Genomic DNA, 16303 nt, shown 5'->3' with positions numbered 1-16303 from the left:
AAGAGGGGGAAAAGAGGGAGGAGGAAATAGAGGAAGGACAACTAGGTGGAAAAAGAGGAAATGAAAGAAGAATACAAAGTATTTGAGAAGATATAGGATATAAACAGGATGTGAGAGATGGAAGAGAGCAATTAGGTAGTAACGTCAAAATGTGTTATGTGTGTGTATAAAATATTACATTGAAATGCACAATTTTGAACAATTAATATATACTAATAAACTGGAGGAAAAATTCAAGAGACTGGAAAGTGCATCCTGATGATGATCATCACGTAGTACTGTATGCTATAACGAAGCCATAACTACAGCATGTCAGTTTAACATTTTTTATGTGAGACTGGTTAGAATTGACCATCACCTGGCCATGTCATGGGAAATGACCACAGAATTGGGGCTTTTCTGAAACAATTACTGTGAGTAAAATTCCATTCCATAGCCCTTTATTTTCTGGTCAGTTTTGTTCTTTCTGAAAGGACTGTGTGAACACACTAATGGACAGGGTCACCAGCTCAACTGTAGAAAGAAGGGGTCAGATCTCTGTTCCAATGTCAAGCTATTGTTGTTTTTTGGTTTATAGCGTAAGCCTTTTTGTCCAAAGTGTCCTATACAAAGGTCTGCATATCATGTTGTCCTAGCAACCTTCCACCATACACAATGGATCTTTTAGAGAAGAGTGGTTCTAGTCACTTATCTCTAAGAAATGAATCTATGTTATGGGTATGCCTTAGTCAGTTCTAACATATAACAAGCACAATGCATGCTGTACAACAATGTCTTGGGCAATGCTAGAACACAAATACAAGGGTGCCCTCACAAGATGACAATGAAGTCCAAATATTCCCATTGCCTAGTGATGGCTTAGTTATTGTAAGGTCAGAGTCCAACATGTTACTCACATGTTTGTGGTGATATTTTTATTTAACTAACATGCACACACACACCTACTGCTTGCCATTCATCAAGCATACATAGACAACTGTGTAGATATAGTGCATGGTATTTGACAACCATAAATGACAATGTTATTAGTTTATATTTTAATAAGAGTTATCCCTTGAGACTAGACTTGGTCACCACCGCTAATGGAAGCTGTCAAAGAATAAATATATAAAGATGAAAGTGCTTAATCACTTTCCTGGAGCCAGTGTGGGGTGGCTATGCACCAACCCCGCAGTCCCCCAGAGTTTTCTTGAGTGAGAGCAGTAGGGAATACTAGATAGAAGGATTTAGAATGTGGAGATAAACAGGTAGAAAATATAGGATAGCCTCGAGAGGGCCTGGAACCTATTCAACGGGCCACAACTGTTTCTGCCCTAGGGTATTTATAGAAATGTAAGGGGTGGAGCAAAAGACTGCTCCCCAGCACAGCCAAGTGCAGACCATGCACTCAGGCCCATGGTCCAATCATCTTCTCTATGCAGACCTGCTGGGTCAAGCCACTAGGAACCTGAAAATGGGCTCCCATAAGCCAGACACACGAAGAGGAGAAATTCAAGGCAAAGAGACAAGTGGGAAGGTGGAGAAGAATGGGTTAAGAATGGGTTTGGGGGCGCTGATCACTCACAGTTTTGGAATTTCTTCATGTGATGAAAATATTTTAAGATAATTATGGTGTGGATTATGCAACCCAAAGAACGTAGTAAGAATAACTGGATTATAAACTTGAATTGTGTAGTGTATCATATGATCCACATATTTTAGTAAAACTGCTTTATGAAGAAGTAAGTTGCCAGTATGGCACCTGGGCATGATTAGAGAGAGCTGTACTCTACCAGGCTTACAAGATTCATTCCACAAAAGGTTGAGAAGCCATACAATTAGTCAGGGTATAAAGTACAAAGGATCCCTCCTTTGGAGAGGTGACAGGAGAAGACAGAACCTCATCCCTTCCCTCCTTTTCTTGTCTTCTGATGGTGGTCTCCATGAGCACTGGTGGCCCATAGTTGAGGCATCCACTGAGGAAGAGGAATCCTCACTGCCTTCATGTGAAAGTGATTGAGAGCTTATTAAGAATCAGAACTGCCACTAAAGACTCATTGGCCCTAGATGTTCATCAGCAGAGTTAATCGACCCCAGACCACAGACAACCTAACTTCAGAATGAAGTGGAACCACATTTTTATTTTATCTTGCCAAAGAATGGTATGATAAGTTCTGCTGCCAATGGCTCAATCCATGATATTGTAATGAAATAAAAAAAAAATACAGTGCCTATTGGTCCTAAACATAAGCACAGTGCTTTTATGAATCCAAATGTTGAAACTTATGGTCATGAACATCTTGCTCATATTGATCTTGGCAACTTCTAGAGATATTGTGTATATCTCTCTGCCACCCACTAAATCACCCAAACTTGCCACTTCATCAATGACTCCAAATGTATAAAGGAAATCTGAATAAGAAAAATCCCCTTTCCCATAAAACTCAGACCTCCACATGTAAGAATGTTATATGGGTAAAGCACTTCCAAATGATTTTTTTTTCTAAAAATAAAAAAGCATTTAAACATGGATTATCTCATTGTTTTGGTATCAAATAAGGAATAATTGTATATAATAATGAATAACTTTAAAATGTTATGCTCTGCATCCCAATATAAGCACCTGGAGGAACCAGGATTTAATTAACTGCATAGACTCAAAAACTAGCAGAATTCCTGGAAAATGGAAGACCATAAATATTTGCCCAAAGACCAAATGGAAGACAGGAACACACTAGGGGGCCCACACAATAAGTCCTGTGTGCCAACTCTAAATAGTATTAACCCCCACACCCCATTCCCTCTTGTTCCCTATCCATAAACACATGTGCACATAGGGCCCACTTTTCCAGGATATTATATTCAGGGAAAAGGAAACAGCAGGCATGGTTTTGTGTCTGGAATTACAATCTAAAAGGGTTTAGAAAGACTGAAAATTCTTACCTCTGGGGTCTTCTTGTCCTAAGAGATGGTGGATTGGGGAGAAATAGAAATAACAATACTCAGTGCTGTGAAATATCTTTAGGTCATGATCTGAAACTTCAAATGGACATTACAATCGGGAACAGAGTGCTAGAGTGAAAGCTCTGTAGTTAAAAGTATTTGCTGTGCTTACAGTGGACCTGGGCTTGGTTCCCAGCATCTGTATCGCAGCTTACAACCAGCTATAACTTGAATTCCCAGCACCCAGCGCCCTCTTCAGGCCTCTAAATGCACTAGGCACACATAAAGTACATATACTCATAAAATAAAAATAAATAAGTCTTCTTTTCAAAAATACATGGGAATTGGAATCATACATTCAACTCACTGCCTTTTAAATATATTTTGTTGTTTACTTGTTAGTTGGCAAGTTAAGATATAAAATGAAACTATTTAGAATTTCATGGTTTTTTTTTTCTTTTCCAGCAAAAGCATGGGAAAGAACATAAGGATTTAGGGATGAATCCTGCTAACAAACAGACACTAGATACTCTTAAACCAAAAACCCCAGCTGCTCGTATTTACTTCCCAAACATTTTTTATCAGACACTGGCTTGTGGAAGACTGAAATCAGCCATCATTTTTATATAAGTGTATTACTGGTTTTATTAGTTCTTGGTTCTCAGAAAGGTCTTGAATTCCTTTACAAGCAGAAAAATTATATTTCCTCTTTGTGGGGTTCTAAAAGTTCATACCAAAAGCCACAGTGAAATATTCCTGACCTGTGTCAGTGAGTAACTTGTCCTAAGTCACTAGAGGGATACCACTTTATAAAACATGAAGACACTTGAGTATTAACGAAAGTAATTTCTTGGTTAAAGAAAACGTTATGTGGTTTGAATCTTGATCTGGGAAATCACTGCTGGCTACAGAAAAGCCTCAGTGACCAAAACACCAATCAGTACCCATTAAAGATTCAACAACCTTATTTTAAAGGACAGAAATTCTTATTTACTAGACGCATCCAGATTGCCCGACTTACTTTTTTAAGAATAGTGTTAATGATAATATTTCTCTAGGATATTAGTTTCCAAAGCTTTTTTTCTCTCCCAGTTACTACTTTCATGACCTCCTCCACTGATCCTTCAAGGTGGACAAAAAAGACCCCAACATTCTTACTGTCTCCTCAAAAAGAGAGGCAGCAAGCATTGAAATATGATTCTCACCAATATTACATAATAAGAGTAGGTGCTAGCCCACCCAAAAGAAAGCTTTCTGAAATCAGATTTGCCACCTATCACCTACTGCAAGCATGAAAATATCTGAGATTACGAACACCTCAAATAAAATAATTTCTCAGACAATATGCTCAGCTTGCCAATGTGGAGTACTTGTAGAAGCCAGACAACTAGAAAGGCATAATTAGTAGGGAGGGGGAAGAAAGGTCTTAGTGGAGGGGGGTGAACAGAACACAGGTGAGATGGTAGAGAAAAGGAGAATCATGAAGAGGGAGGTTTAAGTGGGGTCGGGGGAAGCATATAAAGGTAGAGCAGATGAAGGAGTCGAGGAGATGATCAATACTAAGAATTCTTTTTTAAAGCTATATGTTAATCTACCTTGTAAACTTTCTAAACATATACATATAAAAGAGATTGACTGGGGCTGTTCTACATGTAGGGTAAGGCTTCTCTCAGAAGCCAGAGGTTGCCAAATGAAAGGCCTAATGCCAGGTCAGGAACACCTCACTTTGAGTTCTTGGTCAGTGTGTCCCAGAGTCAATGAAGACCATACAGGATACTGGATTGCTTTTGGGTGCCTACCAGAATTTGATGTTAAGACCATGTTGCTGAATATGCCACACATTTTGATCATAGGATGTGAAGAAATGAAGTTGATACTGACCAGGAAGCTTCCTGGCTAGCTTTCTTATCAGAAGGTGCTACACAGGATACTGGAGAAAAGTCAACAACAGTCTCACCCAACTACAAACCCTATAAAATACAATAATAACTGGTATGGCAAGATGCAGCTGTAGAGGCAATAGTGGCATGAATGTTATAGGGTAACCAGCTAATTTGATTTAAACCAGGTAATTTGATTTAGGGTTCCTCCACAGGAGGAAATACATGTTTGATGCTAGAAATCAGACCAAGAACCCATGGGAGCTCATAGGCATTAGGATTGAACCTATTCGTATTTTTTCAAGGATGTAGTCACCAACTTCTCTCTAAATTCACATCTTAGACTTCATCAGATAAGTTTCTTTGTGCAAGAGACAGCAATTAAGACAGAAACTTACAACCGGCCAAAGTATAAAGAATAAGTATCTGTGGCATCCTCAGCCACAAATGGAGCATCTATAACACAGTCCTTCTCCAAGGCTTGTGTACCATCATAGAATTGGGGATAGAAAGATTGTGAGGGCCAGAGAGTAGAAAGGATCAGAAGAAAATAGTGTCTGAGCTCATAGCAGCTGTAGCTACCTGCATTAAAAGACCTGTACAAAATACAGACAATCAATATTTTAGCATGGAGGGATCAGGATTCATGGGACTCCCTATCTACCCTTGGCTGAGAAGCTATTAAGAGCTCATAGCTTGTAGGGGAGGTAAAGTCAGTTTTCTTTAAGGGCATGGCCCTTGTTAGGTTGACCTCACATCCATTGGCATATTGGCAGCACAATTAGACTCACTGAATAATTTTTTTAAGGTGACATGAAGTTGGGAGGTATTAAGTAGATCTGGGAGGAGTTGGGGGGAAATGGGAAGTGAATATGACCTAAATAATTTGTATACATGTACAAAACTATCAAAGAATCAATACAGATATATTTATAAAACATAAATTGATTAGAATATTTTAATAGAAAGTGAGAGAAAAGTTTTTTTCCCAGAAATTATTTACACCAAGTAAACTTAAAGACACCATGGAGGGGAAGAGAATTTTTTATGCTCCTGCCACATGGACTTCTAGTTCTTCAATAAATCAGATACAACACAGCATGTATCCAAACCCAGTCTATGTAGTCAGAGTGCTCACACTATCATTCAATTCCAAACAGGCTAATGTCCAAATAGCACATGCCACATCTCAAGAGAGGCTCTATATACAATCTTTGCCTATAATAATTTAATCCTCAGAACTAACCTAAGAGTCAAAAATAACTTTTTTTCTTGCCTTAGATGATGAGACTGAAGTGAAGAGGGTCCCTTTTCCAAAGTAAGTCACCAAGCAGGTCAATGATTAAGACCAGGGAGTATGGCTGAAGAGTCTTTGCCTTCTAGATTGTGTGCCTGCTGCCTGCCTCAGCTGTACAGTTTAGTAACTGGATTACAAACTTTGAGACCAGATGCCTAGGACTAACTCCCACTCTTATAGAACATACTTCTGTATGTTCTATATCCTTCTCTGAAAAATAACTATAGGAGATAGATAGATAGATAGATAGATAGATAGATAGATAGATAGATAATTAGATACTAACAATTTATCCAGTGAAAATATTTTTTAAAAAAACAGTTTTAGGTGAGTAAAATCTTAGAGAAAATAGAAAATAAAGAGCAAGTTAAGCACAAATCCTATACAATGATATATATATATATGGATATATATGGAATATCAAATAGAATATAGATATTGAAATATATATCCTCCTCACCATCACCTGCTAATTACCTTCAATGGCACAGCCTGTACGATGCTTGAATCAGGGTTCTCTGTACCTGCAAGTCTGTGGGAACACGGTTCAATAATGGAGTCCTGTGAGGAGAACTCTGAATCCTTGTGAAAAAAAAAAAAACGCCAAGAAAAAATACAAGTGTCTTGTGCCCTCAGTTTCTTCAAAACATGGAATTGTTCTTGGAAAGTGTTTTCGTGCTCCTCTCGGGTGCAGCAGAAAGGAGTGAGCTTGCTTCAGATTACTCACTATGGTTTGCTGGCATCCTTCAGTTGCCCCTATGGAAGAACATGTCTTTGCCAAGTGCAGCTTGTCCTTGTGATTATCCACAACTTCAACTCATGAGAACTTTACTCATGTGATTTCTCATAACCCTCAGTGTATAAACTGTCGGATGCTCTGAATAACTTTGGCTATTGCATGAGACCTTAGTCTGTCTCATTGATCAGCTCCATTCTCCCAGGTCCCACCACCTCTAGAGTGATAAACACAAGTCCATTAAAAAAGACCAAACCTGCATCAAAGGACAGGAAAGGACAAGGATATTGCCCCAACTTTGCTCTCCACAGCCCTTCCTAACATAGGAAACAATATGCTTGGTCCATGATACTCTTCCAGCCTTTACCAATGGCTGGTATTTCCTGAGGGACAAAAAAAGTTACAGAACTTGAATTTTAAACAACTCAAATAAAATAAATGCCCTGAGACCTGAAGTCTAATTCCTGGATCCTCTTCAAAGCCATTAACTGTCTCTTACTCTGACCCTCCCCATCTCTCACAAACTCCATAATCTCTCCTTTTCAAAACTTCACCTCCCCAGGTACCTGTGAATATCGACGGTTCTCTGTAATGTTGTAGCCACACTGTTGAATTTTCCTCTCCAGAACAGAGATGAGCTCTCTCTGGAAGAAACTACCCTATGAAAGCCCTGTGTGCCTACAGTCCTCCAAAACTGGCAATCACAGAGGAATTCAGCAGATGGAATGCATCCCTATGTAAGGATTGATGCTTGTCATCCATCTACCAAGGCAGGCAGGCCGGCCTAAAACCTGTATTCTCTAGGCATCCTTACCAGATTTTCCATGACCTTTTAACACTGCCTGAAGAGCCATTTCAAGAACTCTACCATCACCATCAGAGATAGTTTCACGTAAAGGAAAAAGATCAGCTAAAGGGGCCAGCCCACCATGCCGTACTCTTCACCTTGGCACTAACATGCCATATAACTTTGTGGACAAGTTTCTTCCTCTTTCTGTCTTCCCTCCAGCCCCTTTTATGTAAGAATAGGACCTAGAAGAAAATGGCAATCAAAACTGTCATGGTTCTGGTACAGTACACCATGTATGGAGTCTGGAGGGATTTAAATAGGATTCCAGTCACTGCAGCAGGAATAGCAAACAAGACCTCTGATTATGGTACTAGGGCATTGGCATTACTCATCATATTAAACAAATAAGAGAATATACTAAAAGAAGGTAATGAATCAGATCAGGAAATATAAACATTAAGAGAGCTTGGATCAAGAACAAGGTACCTTGATTCTAAGCCTGGTCACCTTTCCAGTCGCCACAAGTTAGCACTAGTATTTGCAGTTAAAATTGGCACAGGCCAGCTCCTAGGAACCAAGTGCAGTCCTCTACCCATTAGGATCTGTAATAATATTCCACTGCTTCTCCCCAGGTCCCAGTAGCTGGTTGGATTAAGTGGGCTTTTCCCACTGGGTCTAGTGAACCTGAAATAACCTTCATTCTGTCTAGGCTTCTCTCAGTAACTCCAATCATTTGGAGAGAAAACAAATCTACGCACAGAGGAATTTAAGGTGTTATTTTAACTTTGCTTACCATGCATAAAAAGTGAAGTGAACCTGAATTTTTAAATAAGTCAGACAAAAGTGAACTTATAGGCATATAACTTCCTCGGGCAAATGCCCCAAGGCCTGAAGCTTAGCTCCAGGGATCCCTCCCTCCGCCGCTCCTCCCCTCTCTATCCCTTCTTCATCTTCCACAAACCCAAGGTTTTCTTCCTTTCTCTCATTTGTCTCTCCAGCCACCTGTGACTCCCAGGAGCTCTTTGGGCAGTGTGGTGGCCTGCTTCCTCTCACTATAACACTTCTATAGTAACGAGAAAAGTATATTCCAGCTCTCAGGTCTGGGGTTATCAGTTATTGATCATTTTGCCCAGTTGCATTAGTGCTTGTCACACATCATGATGAGAACATGGGGTACAGCAAAGCTACTCACCTCTTTGGTGGGAATTACAAAAGAAGAGAGGTGCTAGAATACCACCCTCACTTTTGGGGGGGGGCTTCACAAAGTAGCTTACTGACTTGCTACTAGACCTCCCCCACACACACACCATTATTTTTTAATTTTACTACTTCCCTATGATGTCATGCCGGGAACAAAGTATTTACCATATTGCTTTTTGGAGGACACTTATGAACCAAAACAACACAGTATTGACACAGAAGTGGGAACTTTACCCCCAATAATTGCAATGTCTATCTGACTTATAATCTTCGTCTTGTTCTGTGAAAGGAGTGAATTATCATTCCATGTCTGTAAAAGAAATCAAGAACATATCCAGTGACTGCAGGAACAAAGAGGTTCCCCATCACACACATCCTAACACAGACAGACACATCACAGAGTCCATGAACATGTTTCACTCCATAGTCATCAGAAAGTCAACAATCCAGCTGGGCGAAGTCATTGACCCACCGGAGGAAGACTCCTCTGGAGGATGAAATACCTACTGATATTTAGCATCCTTCTAGACCAACCTGCAAAACTGCCTCACAAAATATTCCTCATGTTTTCTATATCATATAGAACATGAAAACTAATCAGGGATGATCATGGTCCAAAGGCACACAACTTTGAGGAAGATCTGGACCCATAGTCTATGGTTCTTCCTTCATGTTGCACAGCATTCCCAGTCAAGGGCAGCTCCAGTGACTCAAAAATTCTATTACTTGGTGACCTCAAGTCATGACTTAAGCCATAAAATAAAAAGGATCAGTTAGTTATAGGCAATAGCAAAACTATCTTCCTAACCTTGATGGAAATACATTTAAAAAGGTAGCTTTCTTTCTATAGTATATTTCCCCATTTCTGCTTTAGTGTGTGTATGCAATGTATATGTGTGGAGGCGTGTATAAACATTTGTGAGGGGTGGTGTACACACCCATGCATGCACATGGGAGGTTTAGTGGAGAAAATCAGGTGCCATCTATCATATTCTACATTAATTTTTGAGCCCAAGTTTCTCAATGAATATAAAACTCACAATTTTGGCTATGTTGACTGGCCTGGGGGTCCTGGGATTAGCTTGTCTTTACCCCTTGGCACTGGGGTTACAGGCACAAATGGCCATGCCTGGCTTCTATGTGGGAACTGGGCATCCGAACTCAAGCACTCTTGGCTGTACAGCAATCATTGTTCCCCCGTGAGCTATTTCTCCAGCCCCTGTCTGGAAGACTTTCACAATCATCATGCCTAATTTCATTATCATTATCATTACTCTACAAAGTAGTTGCATATGTCTTGCTTTCCAAAAAGAAACAAAATGATGGCATATAGGTTCCCATGCAAGGGTTTAATAGTCAGACATCCATTGGCAGTCTGTGGACATTTCACTAACTTATAAAAAAACAACTAAAAGGTTGGGCAGGAATGTGATCCTTATCTGCTGATGAATATGTGTATATTAAATTGTTTTAATAAAACATAAAACAACCATATAAGGATAAAATAACCAATATATCAATTGGCTATTATATATGTAATATATAGTATAATACATACATGATTCCATGACAGAAATCTTACTCTTTGACATTGTGTATTCCCCTATAGTTCTTATTTCATTAACAAATTCAAGTACAATTTCTGTTAAAATTTTGTACAGATAACTCAGCCTTCTGCATTTGATGTAAATACCTAAAGACACAAGTAAGAAGCATTTGTAAAATACTATTTCTCCAAAAGTTGTTCAGAAGAATTCATTTCTGAACTCCTGAAACATTAATGTCATGGTCACACCCATGACACTATTCACAACTGAGCTCTGTATCACTTAGCCCTGGAACCCTGGCTTCTGAAAAGGGTCAACAGACTACTCTCAAACAGCAAGAGATTTCCCACGTGCCAGTCTCCCAGGAGCTCTGATCACCACCAAAAGTAACCCTTGCGTGGCCTGGGAATGGTCCTGATAAAGTCTGATGGTTCTGTGGCTAATCAGTTCCTGAAAGCTGCCACTGCCGTGGGAGGGAGTCGTTGGCAAGCCAGTAGTCTCCTGTGGGGCTGAGGGCGTACCCTGCTCAAGGTCAGACTTTTCAGCTGAGTGGACAATCTGGCTTGGCAGCGGGATGCCGAGGGCAGAAACACTGGGACACCAGAGCTCTCCTGGTCCTGTTGGTAACTTCATTTCCCAAACGTTCATAATTAAACAGCTCTTATTGAAGTGATCAGCACGAGCTTCTTAGCTTTGTTTTTGCAACCGGTATCGTGTTTATGGAGCCAAATATTAGAGACTTTGATACTGAATACCTCCTCAGATGTGTTAACATTGGCATGCTCTGGAGATTCTGAAGATGCAGGGCTGCCTGGGCAAAGCCTCCCCTTCAACCCCCAGTCCATCAGCCCCCTACTTCCACAATCCCCCAAATCACAGAGCAGTCCTTCTCCTGTGAGACTCATGAAAGTTCCCCCAGACGTCCCAGGGAAGAGTGTGCAGTAGAAAGAGGGTGAAATGTGAGCTCAAAGTGTCTGTCAGACCAGAAGTTTTCAAAGAAAACATTTCTTAAATCTTGTGTCCACTGCTGTTTCAGCAGGCCAATTAGAATGGATGGGACTTGGGGGGAGCTGTCTCCAGTCACTGCAGCAGGAATAGCAAACAAGACTTAAAGTAAATAAACCAGCCCAGAACTGGCATCCCAGAGGCCCCTAGCCAATGACCTCCTTCATTCTCCAGGCAAGATGGCCTGCCCACCCTCTGGGAGCAAGGGCTAAGTTACAGGTTAATCAGACAAGACATTAGCAGCCTCTATTACTAGAAAGTAATTAATCAGGGAAAGTCTCTAAACAGGAGGGGAACAAATAAACAAGGAGGCATGGATAGCCCCAATTTGGCTCTAGAGAATGTTGCCATCAAGGTGTCCTGCCGAGACAGAGGCTATGTACCTTGCTCAGTTCCTCTTTGGCAAAAAGGCTGACATTTCTCACATTTGCTCAGAGAATACAAAGGCAAGACAGCTCTGAATGGGAAGATGAGGGACTCTGGAAAAGCTGAAGGGAGTCTCCAGCAGGGATTGTATGCTGAGCCTTGCTCTAGCTTTTACAATTCCTATTTATTGCAATCAAATTCTGTCTTCTTTCAACATGTCAAACAGGTCCTGTGCAGATTTCCAAACTCCTACTCATTCATAAACAAACCAGGGACTCTAAGGGTGTTCTTAGTGTCCAAGACATCCATTCACTTAGCCCCTTGAGACTCCATCCAGCCTGAAAGACTTGGTTAAAAAAAAAAAAAAGCTATAAAGACTTCAGGTCTTCTGAAGTTAGTGGCTGCTTCTCCAGTATTAATTGGGGAGCAAGGAGGAGGAGAAAGGATCAGAAACCACTACAGTTAAATCAAATGGAAAGTATTTGCCATCAGACCATCTTGACCTGACCTATCACATCAAATAGAGTCATCTGTCTGTTTGTCTGCATTGCATCTTTCTCTTTCTTGGAGGGATTAAAAAAAATAAAAAGAAAGAAAGAAAAGGGTCAGCAGCTCTGAGAGTGTGTGTAATATAAACATGGCTGTGTTAGCTCAGCGTCAGGGAAAGCACACCCAAATGTAAGTCAGCACAAACACCCTCTGCTCTGAGCACCAGCACGATGGCTTTAACCTAGTGACCCTCTCTTAAACAGCTCTACAGCAAATCATAATTAAATAAATACTACTTAATAGGAGAGATCTGTCCAGGGGCCAGATTATCCAGAGAGAGAGAGAGAGAAACAGAAGGTTGAATGAATCATTTCATCGTAATTATAAAATTAAGGTAGCTTCCAAATACTGTAATAAATTCAATCTCAAGTGAAATTTACAAAGCACCACAAAAATGAGTTAGAGGAATTCTGGGACAACTCAGAAAGACCGTGGGTAAGACACATGGAAGGAAACTAAAACACTGAAAATGGAAGGTGCTTTGTTTTGTCATTATAAACTAAAGTCTAGTGGGCTCTCTTTAGCCTAGGTGGTGGAGAATGTCTGACCAGAGCCGGCATGTATGCCAGGAACCAGTGGAAAACAAGGTCACATCTGTGAGTAGGGAAAACTACGGCCTGAGCGGCAGGATGACTGAAGCCAACACCGGGCTCTGCCACCCTCTGGGACACCAGGAAGGAATGAGCTAGAATGGAGTCAGGGCAGACTGTTACAGCTTTTAACTGATCCTGAGTCACCAGGAAAGCACTTCTCGGACCCAATGACCAGGTCAGCTTTCTCCTAGGAGACAGAACTGGCATCTTCCTCCCTCTGAGCTTGTCTGCCTTGTCTCTGCAAAGTCTCATTCTCTGCTTTTGTATTTGATTTTGTTTTCTCTATTGCTTTCACTTTGACATTTTTGATGAGTCTGATTTTTTTTTCAAATAGGTATCAGGGCTTATGGTTTTTGCACAGATAACTTGAGTACACCTTTGTGATCTCCAACAGAGTCCCATCACACTTATATCTCATGCCCATAAGACCTTCATTTCCTCAAAAACTGATGTTCTAGCCTCTAGAGTCACTGGAGTTCAAATGAAGCTGAGTCTTACAAAACTATTTCTTCTTGGGGTTTCCAATGGTTACTATATAGCTCTAGTCTGCAGAAAAAGCCTCAAGTTCCCCTTCTCGGGATGTGCATCACTGTTGTGTCCTAAGAAGTATTCCACCCTGATGGAAATACAATGCCCTTTCACTGGGGCACAGGTAACGCTATGGGGTAAGAGCACCCCTGCTTCCCACAACAGTATCTTTCAAACTTCACGTCTTATTGACTGAGTACATCTCTCGGCCTTTAAAAGGGCAGGTTTTGAGCTCTCTCCATTTGGACTCCTATGCCCCAAGCACATCCAATAAACAGCAACAGAGTAGACATGCTTTGTTGCATAGTCACTGAGATGCTAGGCCAAGCACTCAACTATATCTGTAGATCCTTTAAAGACAGTCATAACAGAAGATAGATGTGTCTTTCATGTAACACTGGTTGGATATAGCCAAGAGGTAGTTTCTCTTTCCCCTAATCCATTCCAAAGGCCTGCAGAAAAAGCATTCATCAAACTAAAACTTTAGCAATGACTCTTTCTCAGAGCTGTACCAATGGTAATTCAAACTCTCCACTGGAGGTAATTGCCCTAAATCATTCTGATGTGCTCAGATTATGCTTAAGGGATTCACAACACCCAAATGCCCTCAAGAGATTAAAATGCATTTAGTGGATGGAAAGCTTTCCCTGTCTAAGGGGTTGTCACTGAAAAAGCTCCAAGGAAGTCCATCTGGGTAAAAATTGGAAGACCTCTAAGTGACCTGTAAGTGCCTCAAGGAGAGGAACAGTATGATGTCCATGCAAAATAGCCCCTTATGAATGACAGAATATGTCCTCTATTAATAAAATTTCCAAGATCTTTGCAGTGCATGGCTTCACAAATCTGATTCGGTTACTCTGTATTCACTCACCCAATGGCCACTGTGCTCAGAAAAGCAGCCAGTTGATGAATGTTTGATGGATTAAACTCATTGCCATCTATAAACATGAGGAAAAGTCACTGTGAAAGAGGTAGAGATGTATGTTATTTGGTTGTGACCCAAGGTGGACGAAAGAAAGGCCAGTGGATGCCAAAGTGAAGGGGAAGGTAAAACCTTCAAGCTGTGAAAAAGCTTTCTGTGAAGTAGAACAATCTGATAATGAGATATATTTGAAGAGCCCTGTTAAATACGGCTTTCCACATGAAGAGGAATTAGAGCTTTTCAGAGCAGGATAATAATATTCCAATCATAGAAGAGGAAGTAGAGTGTAAACAAATCCCCATAGCTGACTTTAGTCGTGATAAACATCCAATAGGTGGAAGATGGTACTGCTTCAGATCTCCCAGCTTCCACAGCGGTAGTCTTGAGTCCAAGTGAAGCCTGAAAAACTTTATTTATATTGAACTCCTCACAATTCTTTAGTTATTTCTTGTTAAATCAAAAGGTTTCCAAGTGACTCCTCAGGTCAGAAAATGTCAAGCATGACCACATCATTTCGCTCAGCAGCTGTGGAGACAGTAATCTTGTTCGACTACATTCTTCATTCATCGAAAAGAAGACGAGGTTGCTGTTGTGCTACATTCTGCACATACAATGGGGAGAGGACTGTCTGTCCTAAGCCTCCTAATCTGATGAATCCTTGTCATAAATTCAACCCAAGTAGTCAGTCTAGGTGGCTGCTGCCTCTGAGCAAAGGGGAGGGATCCACTTTATGGGGGCCAGAGGAGACAGCAGGCTGCTCAGCCTTCAGCAAAAAAGCTAGTAAAACAGCAGTCAGTGCAATGTATACAATATAGAAAACCGCTCCACATCTGGAATGTCCCGCCCCCAACAAGAACCCAGAGCACACGGGAATGCTGGCAGTAGAAGAGGAGTTTGCTTGAGGCTCAATTTTAGCTGTGGAACCCTGGGGCCTCAGCAGTGAGAGTACAGGAAAGTATTGCTGTACAACCCTCTGAAGAGTCTTCCGCACGCCAGGCATTCAAGTGGTGCATCGTGCCATATGTTACAAATGCAGGAGGCACTAAAACTGGTCACTACTAGTGCGTATAGACAGCCAAATTCTGAAAGACTTCATCAAAGAATGAGCTTGGGCCAGTCCCTAACAAAATACCATACACTGGACCGATGAATGAACCAAACATCCATATTTTGTTTGGTTTTGTTTTGTTTTGTTTTAATAGTGTTGGTGGTAGTGGTGGGTTTGGGGTTTTTGTTTCTGGTGTTTTTGTTTATTTTGTTTGGGGTTTGGGGGTTTTGTTTTCTTTTTTGTTGTTGGGTTTTTTTTTTTGGATTTTTCAGGGTTTTTTGTTTTTTGTATTTTTTTGTTTGTTTTTGGTTCATGGAGCTGCAAGTTCTAGCTCAAGGTCCCACAATGTTGGTTTTTCAGCAGAATCTCTTCCTAGTTTACAGAAAGCTACTACCTTACCAGGTGCTCACAGGCTAAGATAAAAGGCAAACTGGCATTTCTTGTTAAAAAGGTTCCAAATTCTCAAACTCTACGGGGTCAGAGTTAAACTCTTATGACCTCACCATTAATTAACTTCATGGAGGAAGCCTTAACTCCAAATATTGAGAATTGGAGCTTCAGTATTTTAGGTTTTTTTTTTTTTTTCAAGCAAACCACAGAAAACCATGAAATGAATTCTAAGACTAGTTAAGTCTTGTTACAGACTTTAATAAAGCCCTCATGGAGTGGCTCATCTGACAGGGTAGCCTGGAGTGTGAAGTAGAGTAATCAAGGGGAAATCATAGACTGGACAGTGGCTCTTCACTGTGTGGAATGAGGAAGAGCCCCTTTGAAGAAGAAACAGGAAAGATGAACCAGGACACAATGGTCATGAGGACTCCAGGCTTAGCGTTTAATTCCTATCTCTGATCCTACCAGTGTGGGAACCCAAGAGAAACATTTTCACTTCATTTTTTAGCTTCGGTTTTCTTAACTACAAA

Source organism: Peromyscus leucopus, chromosome 22 (assembly GCF_004664715.2).
Source record: "Peromyscus leucopus breed LL Stock chromosome 22, UCI_PerLeu_2.1, whole genome shotgun sequence".
NCBI lineage: Eukaryota > Metazoa > Chordata > Mammalia > Rodentia > Cricetidae > Peromyscus > Peromyscus leucopus.
Note: the sequence above shows the minus strand (reverse complement) of the source record.